This window comes from Euprymna scolopes, chromosome 5, assembly GCF_053919585.1.
Source record: "Euprymna scolopes isolate OS-2025 chromosome 5, ASM5391958v1, whole genome shotgun sequence".
Lineage (NCBI taxonomy): Eukaryota > Metazoa > Mollusca > Cephalopoda > Sepiida > Sepiolidae > Euprymna > Euprymna scolopes.
This window is the reverse complement of record NC_136486.1, coordinates 29,892,362-29,918,694: the sequence shown is the minus strand read 5'-3', so window position 1 is coordinate 29,918,694 and position 26,333 is coordinate 29,892,362.

The following is a 26,333-nucleotide window of genomic DNA, read 5'->3' as shown; positions in this document are numbered from 1 at the left end:
CGATGCAAAACAAGTGTATTTATGCCAGTAACGTAACAATCTTGCGTTCTGGTGACGATGAAGTCGCTGAAGGCGTTTTTGATATCGCTTAGGTTTTTGAAGCATTTCTGACCCTGAAAGTCGTCTAAATGCTTGAAAAAGTTGTAGTCAGTAGGTGATAAAAAGGTGTAGTCGGAGGTGAGAGGTTTAGAGAGTATGGTGGATGAAACAGAGTTTCGTAACCCAATTCGTCTAAACTTCTGCAAGGTCGGTTTAGCAACGTGCGGTCGGGCATTGTCGTGGAGGAGAATTGGGCTTTTTCTGTTGATTAATGTTGGGTGTTGTTCTCGAAGTTTCTGATGCATTTTATCCGTTTGTTGGCAGAACTTCCCCGCTGTAATGGTTTTGCATGCATTCAGAAACTGAAATGGATAAGACTGGTCGCACTCCACCAAACAATCAGCATGACGTTCTTTTGGTGCAACTCTATCATTGGAAAGTGTCGTGGAACTTCGTCGGTGCCCAGCCATGGAGCTGAGCGTCGCGGGTTATCGTAAACAACACACTTTTCATTGCAAGTCACAACCCAGTCGAGAAACGAGTCGTTCTTGTTGCGTAAAAGTAGGGTAGATGACACTTCATAACGACGTTTGTTTTGGTTGTTGTTGTTTTTTTTTTAAATTCAAGTTAACATAATTTAATCAACTCTTAATGCTGCAATGTTTTAAGTTATAAATTTATTATATTTTTAATAGAATATCTTGCCTTTTTCGTTTCCAGTTTTAACAATTAGTCCTTTTACTTTCCTTAGTTTAATCTTAACCGTATTACTTTTCATGCTCGCATTTTTCTATGTAATTGTGTTTTTTTCTAAGCTTTGTCAACAATCCATAAAAAATCATTACCAATTTCTTGAATTGACTAAATAATAAAATCAAATAAAAAAAGTAATTAAGTAAATAAACAGTCAGCAGTCAGTTTTGACCGCAGACCAAGGCGAAAGGTCGGTTAGCGATTGAAGTCAGCGACGGTGAATTATCTGCGACAGTAGAGCTGGGCAACAGATTGGGACAGCGGTGAAGGAAGGCAAAATATAAAAGACGATATATGTATATATATATATATATATATATATATATATATATATATATATATATATTTGTGTATGTGTGTGTGTGTGTGTGTGTGTGTGTAATCACTGTGTATCTCGATAACAAAAGGCTGGTTGTAGCGTGAAACGGCAAACGAGGACTGATGCAGATATGAGCGTGAATGGCAATAACGTCTTTGGAACTTCCAGGGTTTTGCCTGGTAGGTGTTCAGAGCATCACAGCTTGGACGCGGTCATCAGTGGATGTGCTGGACTATAGAAGGTTCATACAGGTGATCGTCTGGCACGTGTTGCTAGTTGCACTGATGTATATATATATATATATATATATATATATATTTATATATATATATATATTTAAATAAGGGAGTAGTCACCAACAATGTGTATTTTTTAACATTATTTTATTATTCCGTGTCTTGGTTTTTCATTGAGAATTATGTCTGGATTATTGTAATAATGTTTTTAAGTCATTGAAATCGTTTTTACGCGCGTTTCAGACGTTCTGTGATGCGTCCTCGTCAGAAATTATTTTCAAATGTGTTGGAGATGTAAAAATGGCGATTTTCGTAGTTAATTTAAAGTTTTTCCAAGGGGTGGAGGCTTGTAAGTGTTTATTATTCATTGGCATGCTCAATTTTTATTGCTCTTTTATTGGGCTTGTGAGGGAGACCATTGGCCTGGCTGTAGTCGCTATCTCTTTCTCCTAATGTTTTTTTCTTTTCCTTTAGGGTGGGGTAGGGTGTGTGTCTGTGTGTGTGTGTTTGTGTGTGTGTGCGCGCGTGTGTGTGCGTGTGTGTGTTTGCTTTTATTGGTTTGGAAATGTGTATATTGTTTTATCGTATTTTGGGGTTATTTGCTTATATATATATATATATATATATATATATATATATATATATATATATATATATATATGTGTGTGTGTGTGTGTGTGTGTGTGTGTGTGCGAGAGAGAGAGAGAGAGAGAGAGAGAATAAAGAGCGTTTTTTTTAAGGATATTCCAAGCTGGAAATGAAAATCTTTGAAAATTCAAGTCATGCATGTGTGACAAATGTGATAAATCCCCAATTCATTCTGGACTACACCAGCATTCGTTGCTTTTATTTTTACAACTATCCTCATATATTCAACCATGGAGTATTCTTTTCACGCCATCATTTAAAATTTAATTCCGCACATCTATTTTACTAATAACATTTTATCCGATGAGATGATCCATTAATTTACAATCCATGGATTAAGAAAAAAAACAACAAAAAAACCTTAAAATTATTTGTACTCTTTTGTCAAACAATCAATTCTGTTGTAATTATATATAAGTTAACTCAAATTTTCCTTTTATCTATATTCTAGCAGGCCTCCTGACTTTGGCCGTTCGTAAAATAGGCATAAATATTATATTTTAATTCGTCGCGAAACTAAGATATGTACATGCGAATATTATACTAAATATAGCTAAACTTATATTATAGTAAAAAAAAAAAAAATACTCGAGATGAGATCGAAGCCAAATTCTTAAACAGTGATCCAAATACGAAAACCCTTAGGCCAGCTTGACATGATCTTTTAGAAGTGTTTTCAAACCTACTTATTCTTAACATAAGAAACCTGTCAAGTGAACAATACATACCCCACGTATCACCGATGCACTTCCACGTATCAATTTAAAAATTTTGACTGCTTAGTAGCGGTTTTTTCCGGATGAAAACCAATTAAAAAGTGTTCCACATGTCTGAATAACCTATATTCCAAATATGTATGTAGATAAAAAAAAAACTGTTGAGTGTATAGGTTGTGAATTGCCCTCACACACGCATTTTTACGCGACAACACCGATATATATATATATATATATATATATATATATATATATATATATATGTATGTTTGTATGTGTGTATGTTTGTATGTCTGTTCGCTTTTTCTTTATGTCTACAAAAGGCTTTTTGCAGAGAAGCGGTCGGTCGGTTCACAACTTTTTAAAACTTTTTATATCACATATTAATCGTAATATATCACAGTTAACAACGAAGCTCGCCTGTCTATTTAATTTGCTCGATTTCGGGAAGATAAATATTCAACATTTGTCTCTCGCCGCATGTGGGTTAGTCTTTTTCCTATAACATCTTGGGGGGGGCGTTCCGCAGTAAATGAAATACTATCCCGCAGTCAAACTTGACTTCATTAACTCATTAAAACGGGCACCTGCCAAATCCAAGTAATTAAATAAATTCAAACGTGTTTCTGTTAGCATCTCGCGGTGGGGCAATGGTCGCACTTTTTTTTTTACACTTTAATTTACAACTTTACCTCAACAGTTCGGGTTCGATCCTCATACTCACTTTTTCTTTTTTACCCCCCCCCCCCGGAGTTTCCACACACACCTCCAAACACCCGGCCACGCCGGGTCCCCCTCGCTAGTATATATATAAAGCTGAACGTCTGTGTGTGTGTGTGGTAACGAATAGGCTCCTATATTGTTGACTATTATAGGAAACTGATCACATGTAATGATAGAAGATGTATCGAGACACAGGAATGGGTATGTTTGATCTGGCATAATGACGATTCATTAAAATTGTGGGGTCTGCATACGCGCCTGGTCCGCAAAGTATGGAAATAAAAAATATAAGAATAACAAAAAAAAACGTTTACAAGTATTTTTGATACAGATGTAAATAAGAATACTTTGATAAGTATGTTTTAACTTAAATAGGAATGGTATAATAAAATGGTGGGGTCAGCGTTCGCGCCTGTCCTCCATAGAATGGAAATAGGCACACACTTTAATAAAGACTTTTCATATCTATCTGCGTAAATATACTTTGATAATTATGTTTCAGTTTGAAGAAATATGGTATGATAAAATTATGGGGTGTTCGTTCGCACCTGACCTCCATAGAATGGAAATACGTCATAAAGTTTAACAAGGTTTTTTAATATAGATCCACAGAATATTGTGATAAGTGTTTCAGTGTGAACAGGTATGGTATAATAAATTATGGGGTTTATCTATTTTATTTTTACTTTCTTCATATTTTGCTTTGGTTTTGATATCCCCAAATTCGAAGCTATCTCTTTACAAACCTTCCTTCTCATACTTTAATAAATCAGAGTCCATTTTGTGTAGGCTATTTTTGAACCCAGTCAACGGTGGGTACTTGTGCTAGTATATATATATATATATATATATATATATATATATATGTATGTATATATACATACATTTACATATATGTTTACATATATATATATATACATACATTTACATATATATATATATATACATACATTTACTTATATATATATATATATATATATATATATATATATATATATATATATATATATATATATTACTATTCCATTTAATCACATAGATTAGTAGAAGATATAATGTTATGCATAACTTTTCAGTATTTAATTTAACAGTGCTCAATACATAAGTAGAGCTAGGTAGTAAGTTATGAAAATGTATATGACAATTCAGCTACACAGAATATATATATTATATGTAATTACAAAATTTGTGAACGAAACAACAACGATTAGGATATTCGTTCAGAAGATATAGATAATCTAAGGATGAACGTTTTACAAATCAAAATGTTCAGGTACACAAAATTGAAACGCATGGCTAAATACGAGAGTTCATTTAATTGATTTTTTTTTCTCGCCATTTAATTGATATTTCTCTCTTTATGACTAATACACTCGCACCGCAAATAATATGTATGTTGACTTTGTTTTATCCTTTTCGACCAATCGCAGTCTGCCGCGTCGGTATGGCGTTGATGTTGAACGAGACTTTTTTGTTGGTCGATCAATTTTGATCCGGATGCTGGTAACTCGCCGTACGAATGCGATCTGTTAGGAAATAGAAAAGTCACGGGACTTTGACGCAACGTTTCTGATTTTTATCTTTTCATGGAATGTGATTTGTCGGAAATTCCTTTCCTTTTGTTTTCTGTACACAACCTTTTCTTCACCCCGGTTTTGTTTATTTTGTAATTGCTTGTTTTTTGTTAGTGTACATTTTTGTTATTGTTTGTGTTATTAGTTTTTGTTTTGTTATTATTTTTTGTTATTTGTCCTTAGCGTTAATAGGTTTATTCTTGTTTTTTTTTTTTTTTTAGAGCTTTTTAATGTTTTCTTTAGTTTTTTTTTCCGGATTTTTTTTTCAAGATTGCCTGTTTGTTTTCTTCTTTTTTATTTACCATCTCTCTCTCTCGTTTTCTCCCTATTTTTCCTTCACCCTCTTTCTTTCTTTTCGCCTCCATATTTCTCATTCTCTCTCTCTCTCTCTCTCTCTCTCTCTCTCTCTCTCTTATCTAATGTGTGTCTTTTTTTATTTGATTTATTCCCGCCAGGACTCCTAGCGTAAGCATCAATTGGGATGTATGGCTCTCGTCTGGGAGAGGCCCCGTGTTTTTACAAGCTTCTGGGTTTGACCTTTACTCCTGATCTGAAATGGAACACGTACATCAAGTATGTTGCCAAGGTCGCTGGAAAGATGGTGGGATCCTTCTACCGCTCCAGAAGATATCTCACTACTGATGCAATTCTCTATCTATATAAAAGCCAAGTACGTCCAAGGATGGAATACTGCTGCCATATCTGGGCAGGAGCTGCTAAAAACAGCCTATCCTGCCTTGACAGAGTACAAAATCGACTTCGTGGCTTAGTGGGAGATGCCCTTTTCTCTACCCTGCAACCTCTCTCCCACAGAAGAGATGCTGCGAGCCTATCCTTGTTTTATCGTTATTTCCATGGCAAGTGCTCGTCTGAACTCCAATCTCTGGTCCCCCCTTTTTTTTTACACAGTGATCACCACTTATCAAGGCCCGGAAGCCACTCAGGGATAAGGGTTATTGAAAGTACATTACGTTAGTGTGGAGATTTGATGAAGTGTTTACTTAAAGGGCGGTTCATTAGGAATTTGTTAACATTGGTCTTGAAGACATCCAAGTTGTAGTCCGGTGGGAAGCAGGCAGACGGAACAGAGTTCCACAGGCGTGCAGTTCTAAGAAAGAAAGAAGCTTTGTTCATGGAGAAAGAAGCTTTGTTCATGGAACACGTACATCAATCCCAATCTTGCCAATCTTTCACGAAAAACACCCGTCTAGCTGAATCCACTGTGAAAAATTTCCCCCACTCTTTATCTGTGCCTAAATCAAAACGTGGATTCCATGAACAAAGCTTCTTTCTTAGAACTGAACGCCTGTGGAACTCTGTTCCGTCTGCCTGCTTCCTACCTGACTACAACTTTATCTTCAAGTCCAACGTTAACAAATTCCTAATGAACCGCCCCCTTAAGTAAAAATTTCAAATCTCCACACTAACGTACTGTACTTGCAATAACCCTTATCCCTGAGAGACTTCCGAGCCTTGATAAGTGTAAAAAAAAAGGAATAAAATACTACATAAAGTTTAGTTCTAAGTGAAACAGAAATTAATAATACACGCCTATCATCTCTTTCACTATATATATATATATATCCTAATCACGTTACTTTTTCGACTCTAACACTCCTCTAGGGATTTTTATCCTCGACCCTCAAAATCAACAGGAAACAGAGCATTCCTGTAAGGACCTTGCCCCTGATGATTGCAGTGTGATGCTAGTTCTGTGCAGTTCCAGGGGGTCCACCTTCCCCGGCTTTGCTTTCTTTCTTTGAGAAAAGATTAGTTTATTGCTAATCGTCTGGGCGCCCTTACCGGGTAATGTCAACGGGTCTATGCAGGCACTTTTTGCAAGTCAGAGTGCTCCTGTTCGATAGTGCTGACTTCTCGATCTTACTTTCCGAACCTGGTGTCGCAGTTATTGTAGCGGAAGAGAACTAAATACTTTCCTCTCTCTCATTCTTGCGCAAACTTTGGTAAATGATGAACAGAAAAAAAGATTTAAAAAATAGTCAAAAGCAGCTGACTGACTAGTTGACCTAGTTTCCAAGTTCATTTTCGAACAATTGCCAGTTTACCTGACAACGCTTAAATATGTTTCGTTCGTATCAGTTTAGATACATCCTCGACAATACGTTTCAGGGTGCCCTTGTTTCTATCGGGCTGATCTTTTGGTTTGGGTCATTGCAGTTCCATGAGGTCTAAAAATAATAGTTATTTTCTTTGTATGGGATAAAGGAGAGTTACCGCCCTTGAGGGAATGAAGTTCCACCTTGACAGTTTCGAGAAGTAAACAAATGTTTTTCGAATCACAGATTTTAATCATCACGCATTCCGCATCTTCTGCTCTGTAAGTTTTTTGAATAATTGTTCTTTGATCAAATTAAGTTGATACTAAACGATAACGTAACGAAAATACAATTGAAAAATGCTGTTTTGCTTAAAGAAACTTACTTATACAAAATGAACATGGTCGAACTAAACGATCTAAATGTCTTGATTAAGTATTAATGATGTGTGTGTTCTTTTTCTATTAGACTGTTAACACGCTTATCCATTATTCCATGAAATAATTTTCATTTACTTATGAAAATTTCATTTTATATTTACTCGCTCGTGCATCATTCATGTACACAGCAAGTGTGCATGGTTGCAAGATACATTAATAAATAACATTCTTAAGCTTTTATTATTTCATAAGAAATCATAAATACTCACGTATTGGCTCATGTTCAGGAGAGCCAAGTTGGAGATACTGTAAAATGCAACCTAAATGTAATAGTCATTTTCCTTGAATAAAAGAAGAAAGAATTATCGCCGCTGAATAAATCTATTAAAGGTTATTCTGCGTCCTTTGTTCATTTTTGAGTTGCTATTAACGTGCATCATAAGACGTAACATCCCTCCTTCATGTATTTACTTTTTCTCTTTGAGAAGAGGTTAGTGTATAAATAATTGCATGAGGCCCCTTTAAAAGGGGAATGCTGCTCATGCATTATTTTGTAAGCGAGTATGCACTTCTCTTAGTGTGCTGGCTTTTCAAAACCTCAACTGACCTGTTGCTGTACCTCCCCTGGAGAGAGGATTAGTAAATGGTAATAAGAATTAACGAAATATTTAAAAACTTCAAGACACTTATTGAAATGTAAACCAATCTTCATCTTAAAACATCAAAAACCTAATAATATACAGATATTTGAGCTCTCTACGTAGTCGATAATGTCAACAACTATATAAACATAATACTAATTTTAATTAATTCATGTAATTGTTTACGTATCACCCTGAAGAACTATACGTGACGCACGGTCAAATTTTCTGTCTCAGCATCTTGTGATGAATCGCGCGCATTAAAAAACACATGACTGCACTTTCTGTGTCATTACTCCATCCATTTGTACCAAGAAAACGAAATGTCATATTTATCCGTAACAATATATCCGGATCAGCCAGCACGCCCTCTTCTAAATGCCACGCGCTTCCACAGCCCAAACTAGTTACGAGATGTTACTATTGTTGAGCGTGATTCAAATTCTCTATCATAAGACGTATTCATAAAAAGTAAAAAATTGGTCTCATAGAATTAACCACGAGCACAAGCGTGCATTCCAAAAGTCTGGAAAATTATTGAATGAACTCGCATATTTGAGGATGTTTTACCGTAACTAACACAAGGTCATGCTAAATCGGAACATAAAATATTTCTAAATGTATCTTTTATCGAACATCTTTTCGCTTCTACCTACCTTCTCTTGGTCATACTTGGTTTAGCATGAGCCCTAGATAGACTATTACTGTATTATTCGAATGAAAGAAGTGTACAGGGAATATCAAATTAATCTCCAACCGCAAGTATATTCCAATAATAGGAAGATGACATGCAGCGCCTAGTATTCTAAAATGGTCACCCATCTAGTACCGCATATTTTCTTCTCTATAAATTGTCTTTTTATGTATTCTTATCTGTGCGTTTCTAACTGCATATTTAACGGACTGTTGCCCTCAGATCCCTTAATGTCTATTTACTTAACGGTCTGTGATATATCTAGTAGTCGCGTGTGTGTGTGTGCGTGCGTGTGTGTGTGTGTTTGGGAAACATATCATATGCATACACATGCCGACATACCAGTCTGCTGCTGGTCACTTCTGCGAGGATTCGTTAACCGTGCTAGGAGGAGCTAGAACCTGTTTAACGGAAATGCTTTAAGACAGAAACCCAACAAGAATGAGCGCTTTTTAATATATTTATTATTAACTCCTCAGGCATATCACCACAGCAGAAATGAGGTAAATCTTGGCTTCTGGGTCCTCTATTTGAGACCGTCACCTCCCCCATGGAATACCTTCTTAACCCATCTTGATTGTTCGGCGTCTCAAATCCAACTCACTAAACAACTCAGCTTATTCAAACCGGAACATCTGACACTTCACGTCAAGTCCCTATTCGGATCCTTCCGGTGCAAACTGACCGGTCAACCAAGTTTGATGCATGCCACGACATGACCCTTTGACCCTTTCTGCATCTGCATGCTCGCACAACTTATCATATCCCACGATTCAATCTGTTATTTTCTTCGCTAGTCAGATAGATAATTAGATAGATCGATCGATCGATCGATAGATAGATGAACAGATAACTGAATAAATGCTTTCTATCTGGCATTGCCCGGCGTTTACTTAACACTAGAACTAACGAGGTTTCACGATGCTTACCTTCCATAATCTAATGAGAATCCGTGAGTCGACCTGATTACGTCGTACATATTTTTAAAGTCGGAAAAGTCTTGATTGAAACAAAAAATTTAATTCCCTCAATCGAAATGATTCATTCTTTAGGTACGGGGAACAAAAAAGATTAAGTGTCGTATCAGATGCTACACTTTGATCTTAGTCACAAATATCTTTCATTTCTCTTTTCTCTTTTCTTTTACTTTGTTCCATCTCTTTCCTATCATTTATATCATCTATCTTTCTATTTTTATTTCTTTATTTCGTTATTTCTGTCTATCTTTATTTCTTTATTTTTTTCTATCTTTATTTCCTTCTATCTTTATTTCTTTCTATCTTTCTATATTTCTTTCTTTCTATCTTTATTTCTTTCTATTTTTCTATCTTTATTTCTTTATTTCTTGCATGGGTTATTTTATGTTCACTGTTTTTTATTACTTCATCATTTTTGTTTCATTTCTCTCTTTTTATTTGAAATAATAAAAAAAATAAAATGCGAAAATAATTAATCTTCTTTTTGTATCTAAATATAACTATATTTATGTTTAATTCATTTGTTCTTTCTTTTTTTTTCTTCTTTTTATCTTTTTATTTTTCGGTTTTTGCATTTCGAATAAAAGCTACCGAAAGACACCAAGACACAAACACTAAAACAACCACGTGACACACATTAATAAACTATTAATAGATGCCAACTCCAAATGAAAACACAAATCTGTTAAAGAATTAAAAATTAATAAAACCGGATGCAGCACCAACGTAGCATAGTTCAACATAGACATCATATAAAAAAAAAAAAACGAGAATAACAAAAATATCAATACTTTTTAATTATTTACATAACTCGCACTATTAGGTTTGTCGTGTTTTCATGTTTATAGCAACGGTATTAAGAAATATGTCTGTTATATAACGAGAGCCGGGAGTTAAAATGGAGAAAATCGTTGACGGATTAACGGTGAAACGAATTTACCTTGAACGGATATGGTGAAACCATTTTATTTCCGGAGAAACGTAACATTTTTTTCGAGCAAAAGCAAAAAAGTTGTCGTGCATAGAACTCACGCAGAGGTAGGGATGGATGCACGATATTAACTAAATAGAAGGTGTCTTAAACTATTTCTTTCTCTCTATTTCTCTTTCTCTTCATTTCTCACTATGCCTTTCTCCCTTTACTTCTGATGTAGTAATACATATTTTTTATATAACTCTGTCCACCCCCGGTAAGTTTCCAGGGAACTAATAAATCTTCGATTTGAAACAGGAATCTAGGGTATGGCAGGCATGGCCCGTGCCATGGGCGCCACTCTGACATGGGCGCAAAAATTGCTTGACAAAAATTAAAATTAGTAGTTAGGTATATCTAAGGTATAAATTATTAAGAAGGGGCGCACATTCAAACTTTGCCATGGGCGCCATTTTACATAGGTACGCCACTGATTTGAAATAATCCTATGCGTTTATGGAAGTATGTTGTGACGATTATAACGACTTGGCTTATAATAATTTATACACGTCACAGAGTTGTGAAGTGGGGTAGGCAAGAATTGGGGGAAAATAGATAATAATAAAGGTCAAAAGAGCCGTTAAGGGTATATTTAAGGATAATTATTTGTGTGGAAAGGAATACGTTACACAATAACGATGGCGTGAAGGGGGTAACACGTTTCATCATCATATTTCTTGATATTGAAACTTATTATTGCAGCAGACAATCAAGGACTGTGCTCCAGCCATCAAATGAAATAAAATCGACTTGCCCCCCCTCCCCGAAAAACAAGATGAATGCAAGACACCATCTAAAAAGACGCATATAGTAACATGAAAACACTTTAATTATAGCTTTAATGAAATATTTTTAAGAAAAAAGTCCTATTCGTGTGAGGTTTAAAATCAAGTCACATGCATTTATAAAAAAAAAAAACGATCAATTTTTTTTTTAAACTTTGACCCCTATTATGACCTCTTAACATTTATTGTTTGGGAATCAAATCAAGTTATTAAATTAGATCCATGTCAAAGGAACATATATAATATTTCAAGTATTTAGACCCAAAAATATCGGAGAAGTTTGGTAAAGTTCTCAAAGCTCAAATCGTTGAACTTTGACCTCTTAACAGCCAAATTTCTGGCCGAAAACGGATTATAAAGATTTCCCCTTATCTCAGTATATATATATATATATATATATATATATATATATATATATATATATATATATATATATATATATATATAAATATATATATATATATATATATATATATGTATATATATATATCTATCAAATTTCGAGTCTGTAGACTAAAAATTGACAGAGTTAATGCGTAGGAAAATGTACACAGACACACACACAGACACGTTCACTTCTATATATATAATAGAATAGATTTACCTCTTCTTTGGTGTGAGGTTTAAAATCAAGTCACATACATTTATAACAAAAAAAAAAACGAAAAGACCCCCCAAAAAAACCAGATAAGTTCGGCACAAATCATCTACAGAAAGATCCAAACGATATTTATATTTATATATAGTCTAAACCTGAATGTGTTAGTCACCTCGTATAGAGTGTTGTAAACAACAGCAGAAACACGGGCTAGGATTTCTGCTTTTGTTCTATTGAGATAAAAGCGAAGGTGATACATCCTGTGTAAGTGCTCATAGAGACTGTGACTAGCTCCGGATTGAGCAAGCCCTTAGAAAGTAAATTTAAATCCTCGTTAATTTTTTACGCCAGAATCAAATCTCCTTGCGCTGTTAGTCGCCCCACAAAGATTCCAGGTTTCACCTTATTATCCTACTAGCATTTCAGCCCGGCGTTTCCCGGGTGTTTACAAGTGTATGTTGAGCAAAAAAAAAAAAAACCCAAAAAACGATCAATTTTTTTAAACTTTGACCCCTATTATGCCCTCTTAACCTGTATTGTTTGGGAATCAAATCAAGTTATTAAGTTAGATCCATGTCAAAGGAACATATATATACGATTTCAAGTATTTAGACCCAAAATTGTCGGGGGAGTTTGGTAAAGTTCTCAAAGGTCAAATCGTTGAACTTTGACCCCTTAACAGCCAAATTTCTGTCCGAAAACGGATTATAAAGATTTCCCTGATCTCAGTACCCTGTATATCAAACTTCGAGTCTGTAGACTAAAAATTGACACAGATATTGCGTAGGAAAATGTACACTAACACACACACAGACACGTTTACTTTTATATATATATATATATATATATATATATATATATATATATATATATATATATATATATAATAGATTTATCTCCTCTTTCGCAAGATAGACACAAGGTCAATTATTAGTTTGATGGAAAAAAAATTATATGAAACAAATTGGATTCGAACTTAGCACACACGAGTTTTCAATCCGTGGTCACGTCGTTATAGTTTGTAAGCTAATAAAATGAATGAAGCTGTGATGTGTTTCTTTTGTTACTGGCAACCGTCTATGCTTTTGCCTTTTATGTGAGAAAAACATTTTTACCAACAGTTGTTTTATTTACCTTCTTTCAAGGATGTTACACAAGGTCAATGTAGGTTTGACGAAAAATATTTCTGCGGAAAAAACTGGACTCGAATTTGGCACACCCGAGTTTTCAATCTGTGGTCACGTCGTTATAGTAAATAGTTATATTAATTACTTAAAACTATTTTTGTTCAGCAGCTAAATAACGCCTGCATTTTATTCACTTTGTTTATCACTAAAGAGAACAAAACTAATAACCTTTTTCTCAACAATATCACGATCTCTCGCAATAAAAACATTCACAATAAAGACAAACATAAAAATAAAAATAAACCAACGTTTCACAATAGATCAAAGCAAAAATATTTGTTTAAAACAACGATAAAACTTTTATGTTTTAAACAACACAAATAAAAATATTTCTGTTTTTAAACGAAAATATATTGTTATACACTTCATATTGACATTGCTGTACGTAAATTCAAATCAATTAAAAAAAAATCTTGCAAATAAGAAATATCAATTTCCATGAAAGGGAAGGGCCAGAGTAAATGAATACATCAATGCATATAGTCTGAAAGGTTAGAAAGTTCAAGAGTCAAAACCTCCATGCATATAGTCTGAAAGGTTAGAATACATCCATGCATATAGTCTGAAAGGTTAGAATACATCCATGCATATAGTCTGAAAGGTTAGAATACATCCATGCATATAGTCTGAAAGGTTAGAAAGTTAAAGAGTCAAAAACTCCATGCATATAGTCTGAAAGGTTAGAATACATCACTGCATAGTCTGCAAGTCTGAAAGGTTAGAATACATCCATGCTTATAGTCTTAAAGGTTACAATACATAAATGCATATAGTCTGAAAGGTTAGAATACATCCATGCATATAGTCTGAAAGGTTAGAATACATCACTGCATATAGTCTGAAAGGTTAGAATACATCCATGCATATAGTCTGAAAGGTTAGAATACATAAATGCATATAGTCTGAAAGGTTAGAATACATCAATGCATATAGTCTGAAAAGTTAGAATACATCCATGCATATAGTCTGAAAGGTTATAATACATCCATGCATATAGTCTGAAAGGTTAGAATACATCCATGCATATAGTCTGAAAGGTAAGAATACATCCATGCTTATAGTCTTAAAGGTTAGAATACATCCATACATATAGTCTGAAAGGTTAGAATACATCCATGCGTATAGTCTGAAAGGTTAGAATACATCCATGAATATAGTCTGAAAGGTAAGAATACATCCATGCATATAGTCTGAAAGGTTAGAATACATCCATGCATATAGTCTGAAAGGGTATAATACATCCATGCATATAGTCTGAAAGGATAGAATACATCCATGCATATAGTCTGAAAGGTTAGAATACATCCATGCATATAGTCTGAAAGGTAAGAATACATCCATGCATATAGTCTGAAAGGATAGAATACATCCATGCATATAGTCTGAAAGGATAGAATACATCCATGCATATAGTCTGAAAGGTTAGAATACATCCATGCATATAGTCTGAAAGGTTAGAATACATCCATGCATATAGTCTGAAAGGTAAGAATACATCCATGCATATAGTCTGAAAGGATAGAATACATCCATGCATATAGTCTGAAAGGATAGAATACATCCATGCATATAGTCTGAAAGGTTAGAATACATCCATGCATATAGTCTGAAAGGAAAGAATACATCCATGCATATAGTCTGAAAGGTTAGAATAAATCCATGCATATAGTCTGAAAGGGTATAATACATCCTTGCATATAGTCTGAAAGGATAGAATACATCCATGCATATAGTCTGAAAGGATAGAATACATCCTTGCATATAGTCTGAAAGGTAAGAATACATCCATGCATATAGTCTGAAAGGTAAGAATAAATCCATGCATATAGTCTGAAAGGTTATAATACATCCATGCATATAGTCTGAAAGGTTAGAATACATCCATGCATATAGTCTGAAAGGGTATAATACATCCTTGCATATAGTCTGAAAGGGTATAATACATCCATGCATATAGTCTGAAAGGATAGAATACATCCATGCATATAGTCTGAAAGGGTATAATACATCCTTGCATATAGTCTGAAAGGTAAGAATACATCCATGCATATAGTCTGAAAGGTTAGAATAAATCCATGCATATAGTCTGAAAGGTTAGAATACATCCATTCATATAGTCTGAAAGGTTAGAATACATCCATGCATATAGTCTGAAAGGGTATAATACATCCATGCATATAGTCTGAAAGGTAAGAATACATCCATGCTTATAGTCTGAAAGGATAGAATACATCCATGCATATAGTCTTGAAGGTTAGAATACATCCATGCATATAGTCTTGAAGGTTAGAATACATCCATTCATATAGTCTGAAAGGTAAGAATACATCCATGCTTATAGTCTGAAAGGATAGATTACATCCATGCATATAGTCTGAAAGGATAGAATACATCCATGCATATAGTCTGAAAGGTCAGAATATATCCATGCATATAGTCTGAAAGGGTATAATACACCCATGCATATAGTCTGAAAGGTTAGAATACATCCATGCATATAGTCTGAAAGGTTAGAATACATCCATGCATATAGTCTGAAAGGTAAGAATACATCCATGCATATAGTCTGAAAGGTAAGAATACATCCATGCTTATAGTCTGAAAGGATAGAATACATCCATGCATATAGTCTGAAAGGATAGAATACATCCATGCATATACTCTTAAAGGTTAGAATACATCCATGCATATAGTCTGAAAGGTAAGAATACATCCATGCTTATAGTCTGAAAGGATAGAATACATCCATGCATATAGTCTGATAGGATAGAATACATCCATGCATATACTCTGAAATGTAAGAATACATCCATGCATATAGTCTGAAAGGTTAGAATACATCCATGCATATAGTCTGAGAGGTAAGAATACATCCATGCATATAGTCTGAAAGGTTAGAATAAATCCATGCATATAGTCTGAAAGGTTAGAATACATCCATGCATATAGTCTGAAAGGTTAGAATACATCCATGCATATAGTCTGAAAGGGTATAATACATCCATGCATATAGTCTGAAAGGTAAGAATACATCCATGCTTATAGTCTGAAAGGATAGAATACATCCATGCATATAGTCTTGAAGGTTAGAATACATCCATGCATATAGTCTTGAAGGTTAGAATACATCCATTCATATAGTCTGAAAGGTAAGAATACATCCATGCTTATAGTCTGAAAGGATAGAATACATCCATGCATATAGTCTGAAAGGATAGAATACATCCATGCATATAGTCTGAAAGGTTAGAATATATCCATGCATATAGTCTGAAAGGGTATAATACACCCATGCATATAGTCTGAAAGGTAAGAATACATCCATGCTTATAGTCTGAAAGGATAGAATACATCCATGCATATAGTCTGAAAGGATAGAATACATCCATGCATATAGTCTGAAAGGTTAGAATACATCCATGCATATAGTCTGAAAGGTAAGAATACATCCATGCATATAGTCTGAAAGGTAAGAATACATCCATGCTTATAGTCTGAAAGGATAGAATACATCCATGCATATAGTCTGAAAGGATAGAATACATCCATGCATATAGTCTGAAAGGATAGAATACATCACTGCATATAGTCTGAAAGGTAAGAATACATCCATGCTTATAGTCTGAAAGGTTAGAATACATCCATGCTTATAGTCTGAAAGGATAGAATACATCCATGCATATAGTCTGAAAGGATAGAATACATCCATGCATATAGTCTTAAAGGTTAGAATACATCCATGCATATAGTCTGAAAGGTAAGAATACATCCATGCTTATAGTCTGAAAGGATAGAATACATCCATGCATATAGTCTGAAAGGATAGAATACATCCATGCATATACTCTGAAAGGTTAGAATACATCCATGCTTATAGTCTGAAAGGTAAGAATACATCCATGCTTATAGTCTGAAAGGATAGAATACAACCATGCATATAGTCTGAAAGGTTAGAATACATCCATGCATATAGTCTGAAAGGATAGAATACATCCATGCATATAGTCTGAAAGGATAGAATACATCCATGCTTATAGTCTGAAAGGTTAGAATACATCCATGCATATAGGCTGAAAGGATAGAATACATCCATGCATATAGTCTGAAAGGATAGAATACATCCATGCTTATAGTCTGAAAGGTAAGAATACAACCATGCATACAGTCTGAAAGGATAGAATACATCCATGCATATAGTCTGAAAGGTTAGAATACAACCATGCATATAGTCTGAAAGGATAGAATACATCCATGCTTATAGTCTGAAAGGTAAGAATACAACCATGCATATAGTCTGAAAGGATAGAATACATCCATGCATATAGTCTGAAAGGGTATAATACATCCATGCATATAGTCTGAAAGGTTAGAATACAACCATGCATATAGTCTGAAAGGATAGAATACATCCATGCTTATAGTCTGAAAGGTTAGAATACATCCATGCATATAGTCTGAAAGGATAGAATACATCCATGCTTATAGTCTGAAAGGTTAGAATACAACCATGCATATAGTCTGAAAGGATAGAATACATCCATGCTTATAGTCTGAAAGGTAAGAATACAACCATGCATATAGTCTGAAAGGATAGAATACATCCATGCTTATAGTCTGAAAGGTAAGAATACAACCATGCATATAGTCTGAAAGGTTAGAATACATCCATGCATATAGGCTGAAAGTTAGAAAGTTAAAGAGTCAAAAACTCATCGAAAGGTTAAGTTTAATTTCTGTCGATGATGTTGTATGCTAGAATCAGGTCTCCTGTGGTTGACAATTGATTATATAGCAATCGGTATGATTTGTCATCTCCTTAAATCTGCCTTAAATAAGTTTCAAGACATTTTTTTACAGGTATTTAAATCTGTCATAGTCTTATCAAAATTCAGTATATTATTATACATCTTATGAGATGACTGACCAATTTTTATGATTTCAGGTTCAAATGAACAGCTGCAGCAGGAATTGGAATGCATCCTACTAAAGCTTGATTGTCACAGTTGGTGAATTTCAAATATGTAATCTGGACGTGAGGACACTTTAGGAAAACGATATGTAAGAAAATTCTGTTTCCAAATTAGGAAAAATGCCACAGAAACGTATGGAATGCTTCAGATTGCTTTTGTACCATAATTCAAGCATCAGATTTTTAGTGGAATAAGAAATTCAATGAAAGCAGGGAGTCTGGGTGGAATCATGAGAGGTGCGGGATGAGTAAAAAGGTCAGAACACCAGAGTTGAGAGGTCATATAAAGAATTTCATGGATAAGTGCCGTCTTGTGTCTCTAGAGACAAGAAGTGCACATTTTGATGTTAGTGTTGGAAATGTACAGAAAATTATTCGCGAGGAACTGAGGATGCAGAAGATTTGCGCGAAGTTTATCTTAAAAGTGTCACATCCTTGTCACCAAACCATTTGATCAAGTAAGACAACAAGACAGGTTCTGGCCCTCCTTTTGCAAATTTGCTCACTGTGACTTTTGATTATTGTCTAAGCTCAAGGAAAACCTTAGAGGATGTCGTTATGAGACACTTGATGAAAGAGGGTGTGACGAGGGTAATCGAAACGCTCACACAAAAGGACTTCCATGGGTCTTTCCAGAATTTGTTTGGACGGTACAAGAAGTGCATTGAAGCTGAAGGAAATTTCTTCAAAGTTGACAAGAGTTTAATGTGTGTAATATAAACAACAGTTTAATGTGTGTACTATTAATAACAGTTTAATGTGTGTACTATCAATAACAGTTTAATGTGTGTAATATCAATAAAAGTTTAATGTTTGTACTATCAATAAGAGTTAAATGTGTGTACTATCAATAAAAGTTTAATGTGTGTATTATCAATAACAGTTTAATGTGTGTACTATCAATAACAGTTTAATGTGTGTAATATAAATAAAAGTTTAATGTTTGTACTATCAATAACAGTTAAATGTGTGTACTATCAATAAAAGTATAATGTGTGTACTATCAATAATAGTTTAATGTGTGTAATATCAATAAAAGTTTAATGTTTGTACTATCAATAAGAGTTAAATGTGTGTACTATCAATAAAAGTTTAATGTGTGTATTATCAATAACAGTTTAATGTGTGTACTATCAATAACAGTTTAATGTGTGTAATATAAATAAAAGTTTAATGTTTGTACTATCAATAACAGTTAAATGTGTGTACTATCAATAAAAGTATAATGTGTGTACTATCAATAATAGTTTAATGTGTGTAATATCAATAAAAGTTTAATGTGTATACTATCAATAAACGTTTAATGTGTGTTATATCAATAAAAGTTTAATGTGTGTACTATAAATAACAGTTTCATTTGTGTACTATCAATAAAAGTTTAATCCGTGCGATATCAATAAAAGTTTAATGTGTGTAATATCAATAACATTTTATGTGTATAATATCAATAAACGTTTAATGTGTGCACTATCCATAACAGTTAAATGCATGTACTACCAATAAAGGTTTAATGTGTGTAATATCAATAAAAGTTTAATGTGTGTACTATCAATAAATGTTTAATATGTGTAATATCAATAACAGTATAATGTGTGTACTATCAATAAAAGTTTAATGTGTGTAATATCAATAAGAGTTTAATGTGTGTACTATCAATAAAAGTTTAATGTGTGTATTATCGATGAAAGTTTAATGTGTGTACTATAAATAATGGTTTAATAAGTGAAATATAAATAACAGTTTAAGTGTGTAATATCACTAAAAGCTTAATGGGTGTACTATCAACAAGAGATTAATGTGTGTACTATCAATAAAAGTTTAATGTGTGTACTATCAATAAAAGTTTAATGTGTGCACTATCAATAACAGTTAAATGTGTGTACTATCAATAACGGTTTAATGTGTGTACTATCAATAAAAGTTTAATGTGTTTAATATCAATAACAGTTTAATGTGTGTACTATCAATAACAGTTAAATGTGTGTACGATCAATAACAGTTTAATGTGTTTAATATCAATAAAAGTTTAATGTGTGTACTATCAATAAAAGTTTTATGTGTGTATTATACACAAAAGTTTAATGTGTGTAATATCAATAACAGTTTAATGTGTGTACTATCAATAACAGTTAAATGTGTGTACTATCAATAAAAGTTTAATGTGTTTAATATCAATAAAAGTTTAATGTGTGTACTATCAATAACAGTTTAATGTGTGTAATATCAATAACAGTTCAATGGGTGTAATATCAATAAAATTTAAATGTGTGTAATATCAATAAAAATATAATGTGTGTACTTTCAACAAAAGTTTAATGTGTGTAATATCAATAAAAATTTAAATGTGGGTACTATGAATAACAGTTTAATGTGTGTAATATCAATAACAGTTTAATGTGTGTACTGTCAATTAAAGTTTACTGTGTGTAATATCGATAAAAGGTTAATGTGTGTACTATCAATCACAGTTTAATGTGTGTAATATAAATACAAGTTTAATGTATGTACTATGAATAAAGGTTTTATGTGAGTACTATGAATAAGAGTTTAATGTATGTACAATCAATAAAAGTTTAATGTGTGTAATATCAAAAATAGTGTTATGTGTAATATCAATAAAAGTTTAATGTGTGTACTATCAATAAAAGTTTAATGTGTGTACTATCAATAAAAGTTTTATGTGTGTACTATCAATCACAGTTTAATGTGTGTACTATCAATAAAAGTTTAATGTGTGAAATATCAATAACAGTTTAATGTGTGTACTATCAATAAAAGTTTTATGTGTGTGCTATCAATAACAGTTCAATGTGTGTACTATCAATCACAGTTTAATGCATGCAATCTCAATAACAGTTTTTTGTGTGTACTATCAGTAAAAGTTTAATGTGTTACTATCAATCACAGTTTAATGTGTGTAATATTAATAACAGTTTAATGTGTGTACTATCAATAAAAGTTTAATATGTGTAATATCAATAAACGATAAATGTGTGTAAAATGAATAAAAGTATTCTGTGTGTAATATCAATAAAATTTTAATGTGTGTAATATCAATCAAATTTTAATGTGTATAATATCAAAAAAATTTTAATGTGTGTAATATAAATAAAAGTTTAATGCGTGTATAATGAATAACAGGTTAATGTGTGTACTATCAATAAAATTTAATATATGTACTATATATAAGAGCTTCGTGTGTATAATATCAATAACAGTTTAATGTGCGTACTATCACTCACAGTTTTATGTCTGTACTATCAATAAAAGTTTAACGTGTGTACTACCAATAAAAGTTTAATATATGTACAATATATAAGAGTTTTATGTATGTAATATCAAAAAAATTTTAATGTGTGTGCTACCAATCAATGTTTTATGTGTGTATTATCAAACAAAGTTTAATGTGTGTACTATCAACTACAGTTTCATGTGCGTACTATCAATCCCAGTTTTATGTGTTTAATATCAATACCAGTGTAATGTGTGTACTATCAATAAAAGTTTAATGTGTGTGATATCAATAACAGTTTAATGTGTGTACTATCAAGAACTGTTCAATGTGTGTAATATCAATCACAGTTTTATATGTGTACTATCAATAAGAGTTTAATGTGTGTACTATAAATAAAAGTTTAATGTGTGTAATATCAATGAAAGTTTCATGTGTGTACTATAAATAATGGTTTAATAAGTGAAATATAAATAACAGTTTAATGTGTGTAATATCAATAAAAGTTTAATATGTGTAATATCAATAAATGTTTAATGTGTGTACTATCAATAAAAGTTTAATGTGTGTACTATCAATAAAAGTTTAATGTGTGTACTGTCAATAACAGTTTAATGTTTGTACTATCAATCACAGTTTAATGTGCGTACTATCAATCCCAGTTGAATGTGTGTACTATCAATAAAAGTTTAAAGTGTGTACTATCAATCACAGTTAAGTGTGTGTAATATCAATAAAAGTTTACTGTGTGTAATATCAATAACAGATTAATGTGTGTACAATCGATACAAGTTTCATGTGTGTACTATCAATAAAAGTTTAATGTGTGTACTCTCAATATAATTTAATGTGTGTAATACCAATAAAAGTTTAATGTGTGTAATATAAATAAAATTTAATGTGTGTAATATAAATAAAATTTAATGTGTGTACTACTAATAAAAGTTTAATGTGTGGAATATCAATAAAAGTGTTATGTGTGCACTATCAATAACTGTTTAATGTGTGTAATACCAAAAACAGTTTAATGTGTGTAATATCAATAAAAGTTTAATGTGCGTACTATCAATAAAGTTTAATGAGTGTAATATCAATAAAAGTATCATGTGTGTAATATCAATAAAAGTTTAATGTGTGCAATATAAATAACATGTGTGTATTATCAGTAGAATTTTAATGTGTGTAATATCAATAAAAGTTTTATGTGTGCAATATAAATAACAGTTTAATGTGTGTACAATCAATACAAGTTTAATGTGTGTAATTTCAATAAAAGTTTAATGTGTGTAATATCAATAAAAGTTTAATGTGTGTAATATCAATAAAAGTTTAGTGTGTGTACCATCAATAAAATTTTAATGTGTGTAATATCGATAAAAGTTTAATGTGTGTAATATCAATAAAAGTTTAATGTGTGTAATATCAATAAAAGTTTAATGTGTGTAATATCAATAAAAGTTTAATATGTGTAATATCAATAAAAATTTTATGTGTGTAATATATGTAATGTGTGTAAAATATGTAATGTGTGTAATATCAATAAAAGTTTAATCCGTGTAATATCAATAAAAGTTTAATGTGTGTAATATCAATAAAAGTTTAATGTGTGTAATATCAATAAAATTGTAATGTGTGTAATATCAATAAAATTGTAATGTGTGTAATATCAATAAAATTGTAATGTGTGTAATATCAATAAAATTGTAATGTGTGTAATATCAATAAAATTGTAATGTGTGCAATATCAATAAAATTGTAATGTGTGTAATATCAATAAAATTGTAATGTGTGTAATATCAATAAAATTGTAATGTGTGTAATATAAATAAAATTGTAATGTGTGTAATATCAATAAAATTGTAATGTGTGTAATATCAATAAAATTGTAATGTGTGTAATATCAATAAAATTGTAATGTGTGTAATATCAATAAAATTGTGATGTGTGTAATATCAATAAAATTGTGATGTGTGTAATATCAATAAAATTGTAATGTGTGTAATATCAATAAAATTGTAATGTGTGTAATATCAATAAAATTGTAATGTGTGTAATATCAATAAAATTGTAATGTGTGTAATATCAATAAAATTGTAATGTGTGTAATATCAATAAAATTGTAATGTGTGTAATATCAATAAAATTGTAATGTGTGTAATATCAATAAAATTGTAATGTGTGTAATATCAATAAAATTGTAATGTGTGTAATATCAATAAAATTGTAATGTGTGTAATATCAATAAAATTGTAATGTGTGTAATATCAATAAAATTGTAATGTGTGTAATATCAATAAAATTGTAATGTGTGTAATATCAATAAAATTGTAATGTGTGTAATATCAATAAAATTGTAATGTGTGTAATATCAATAAAATTGTAATGTGTGTACTGTAAAAACAATTGCAAAAAAAATGATGGAAACTTATTAAAGCACTTCGTAAAATCTTATAAAATCAGAGTTTCAGTAATTTTGGTATGGTAATAATTCATTGATTTTGTTCCCGTCTATTTGCTTTTTGTTTTTCTTGTTGTTGTCGTTGTTGTTGTTGTTGTTCTTTTATATTATTTATTATTACTTTGTGGATTTTATTTGGTTAGAGCTCGGACCATCAAAAACATTTTTAATGAAACATCAGTGACCCGTGAAAACTGATATCCAACAACTAGTTGAAATCACATGAAAAGTAAAATATATTCCTTATTTGCATTTATTCACCTTCTCTCAAGGAGATTATGAACAATGGCAGGCGGGGGTTTGACAGGAGTATTTCTGTGAAGCGAACTGGAATCGAACCTGGCCCATTCAGGTTCGAAGTAAGTGTCGTTAACCATTTAGCCATGTTTAAGTCGAGTATTGAAAATTATAATCATCAGCTGTATTTGTTATCTGTGTATTAAATAGGATAGCATGAATACAGGTATTAAAATTGTGTATGCAAACGTAGAGACCCATAACCCTTTCCGGTTGTAATGGCGTTGACGGTATTCTCTCTACAAAATCATATAACCGAAAGGGCTTTGAACATCTTCATCGCAATAATTCCACTTCAAATGTCTGGATTCAATCGTCTGCCAAATATACTGCGGGCGGGATACAATATATAGTCGGCGAACTAACCACTAATCGCCCCAAACAGTCGGAATATTTTATCCCGTGAAAACCATGCTGCTAAGTGTTAAAATATATTTGGCGTTGTATTGAAATGTGATCTTGAGCGGTAAGAAATTTTTAAAGAACTTTCATCAGAATATTTTTATCCAATCAATTTAGCAAGTTATTTTCTGGAAATAGTTCCAGACATTTGATGTAATTTAATGGAGTGAACTAACAAACAAAAAAATAAAAGGGAAGTTCCCTATTAGCCTTAGTCTTGAGAAAAACAAGGTAGGAGGAAAACAGTCAACAGAAAGAAAGTTTCACGAGCAATTTCTGTAACAAGACCTATTGGAATATGAAACTGTTTCCCTTACCAAACACTCATAATACACGACCAGCTACAACCACTATCCACAATCCCCCTACGCTCCATATGTGCCTAAATCTAAACGCAGATTCCACAAACAAAACTTCTTTCATATAACTGCCTGTCTGAGGAACTTTGTTCCACTGGCCTGCTTCCTGACCGACTAAAGTATGGTGGCATTCAAATCTAATATAAACAAGTTTTGTTGAACCGTCCCCTTAAACAATCAAATTCTACGAAACGTACGCCATATACGATTGTTACACTACCACCTACAATCATTAACTCTTAACCTTGAGTGGCTTTCATGCCTTGGTAAGTGGTGTCTTTCTTGGTACAAACGTATCAAAACAGCAAATTGAGAGAAACCACTAGACCTACGAGTCAAACGAGCTGGAGCAAAAGAAGCGGGGAATAAATCAGACAATTTTGAAAGGCACGTGTTAGAATAATATTTATAGAAAAGGCTTAGATTAACAATATCGCATCTGAGTCAAGAGAGAGAGAGAGAGGAAGAGAGAGAGAAAGATAGAGAAAGAGAGAGAGAGAAAAGAAGTGTGACCAATCAAATTACAGATAATTTTTTGCACCTTATCAAGATTCCCCAAAAGGGACAAAAATTCACCCGGTCACATATGACAAACTCCATATACATTATGATAGTAGATATGTTGAAAAAGATAATAAAAGTTTGAAAATATAATTCTTATTGACGTAATTATTGGATAAAACTTTCAAAAGTTTTCAAAATAATTCTGTAAAACTTAATCCTGACGCATTCTTAATCAATAATTTATGGATTTCCTCCTTGTTCTGACCAGAGACAGATTATTTCTATTAAAAATAGATCGGAAGATTAATGTAATCCAAAGGTTTTCGGATCTTCGTAATTCTTGAATTTGTCATAAATTATTCATAAGTTTGAAATTTGATTATAAAAATAAAAGATAAAAATCAAGCATTAGTGATTGAGTGGCATAAGAGATTTAAGGAAGGCAGGTTGCCTGTAAGAGATGATGAGTGGTGTGGATGGAGTAATGATGTCAGAACAGCAGAGTTGATTGGCCAAATAAAGAATTTCATGGATAAGGACCGACGAGATAAGTGTACAGTTTGATGTCAGTGTGGTAACTGTAATCATAATTATTCGCGAGGAACTGAAGATGCGAACGATTTGCGCGAAGTTTGTTCCGCGGGTGCAGTACACAACTGCATCCTTGTCACAGACTTTGATCAAGATGCACATCAAGACAATTCCTCATTCTCCCTACAGTCCAGACTTTTCTCCCTGTGATTTTGTTTTGTCTCTAAGCTCAAGTAAAACCTTAGAGGCTTGTCGCTATGACAACTGAAATAAGAGAGGGG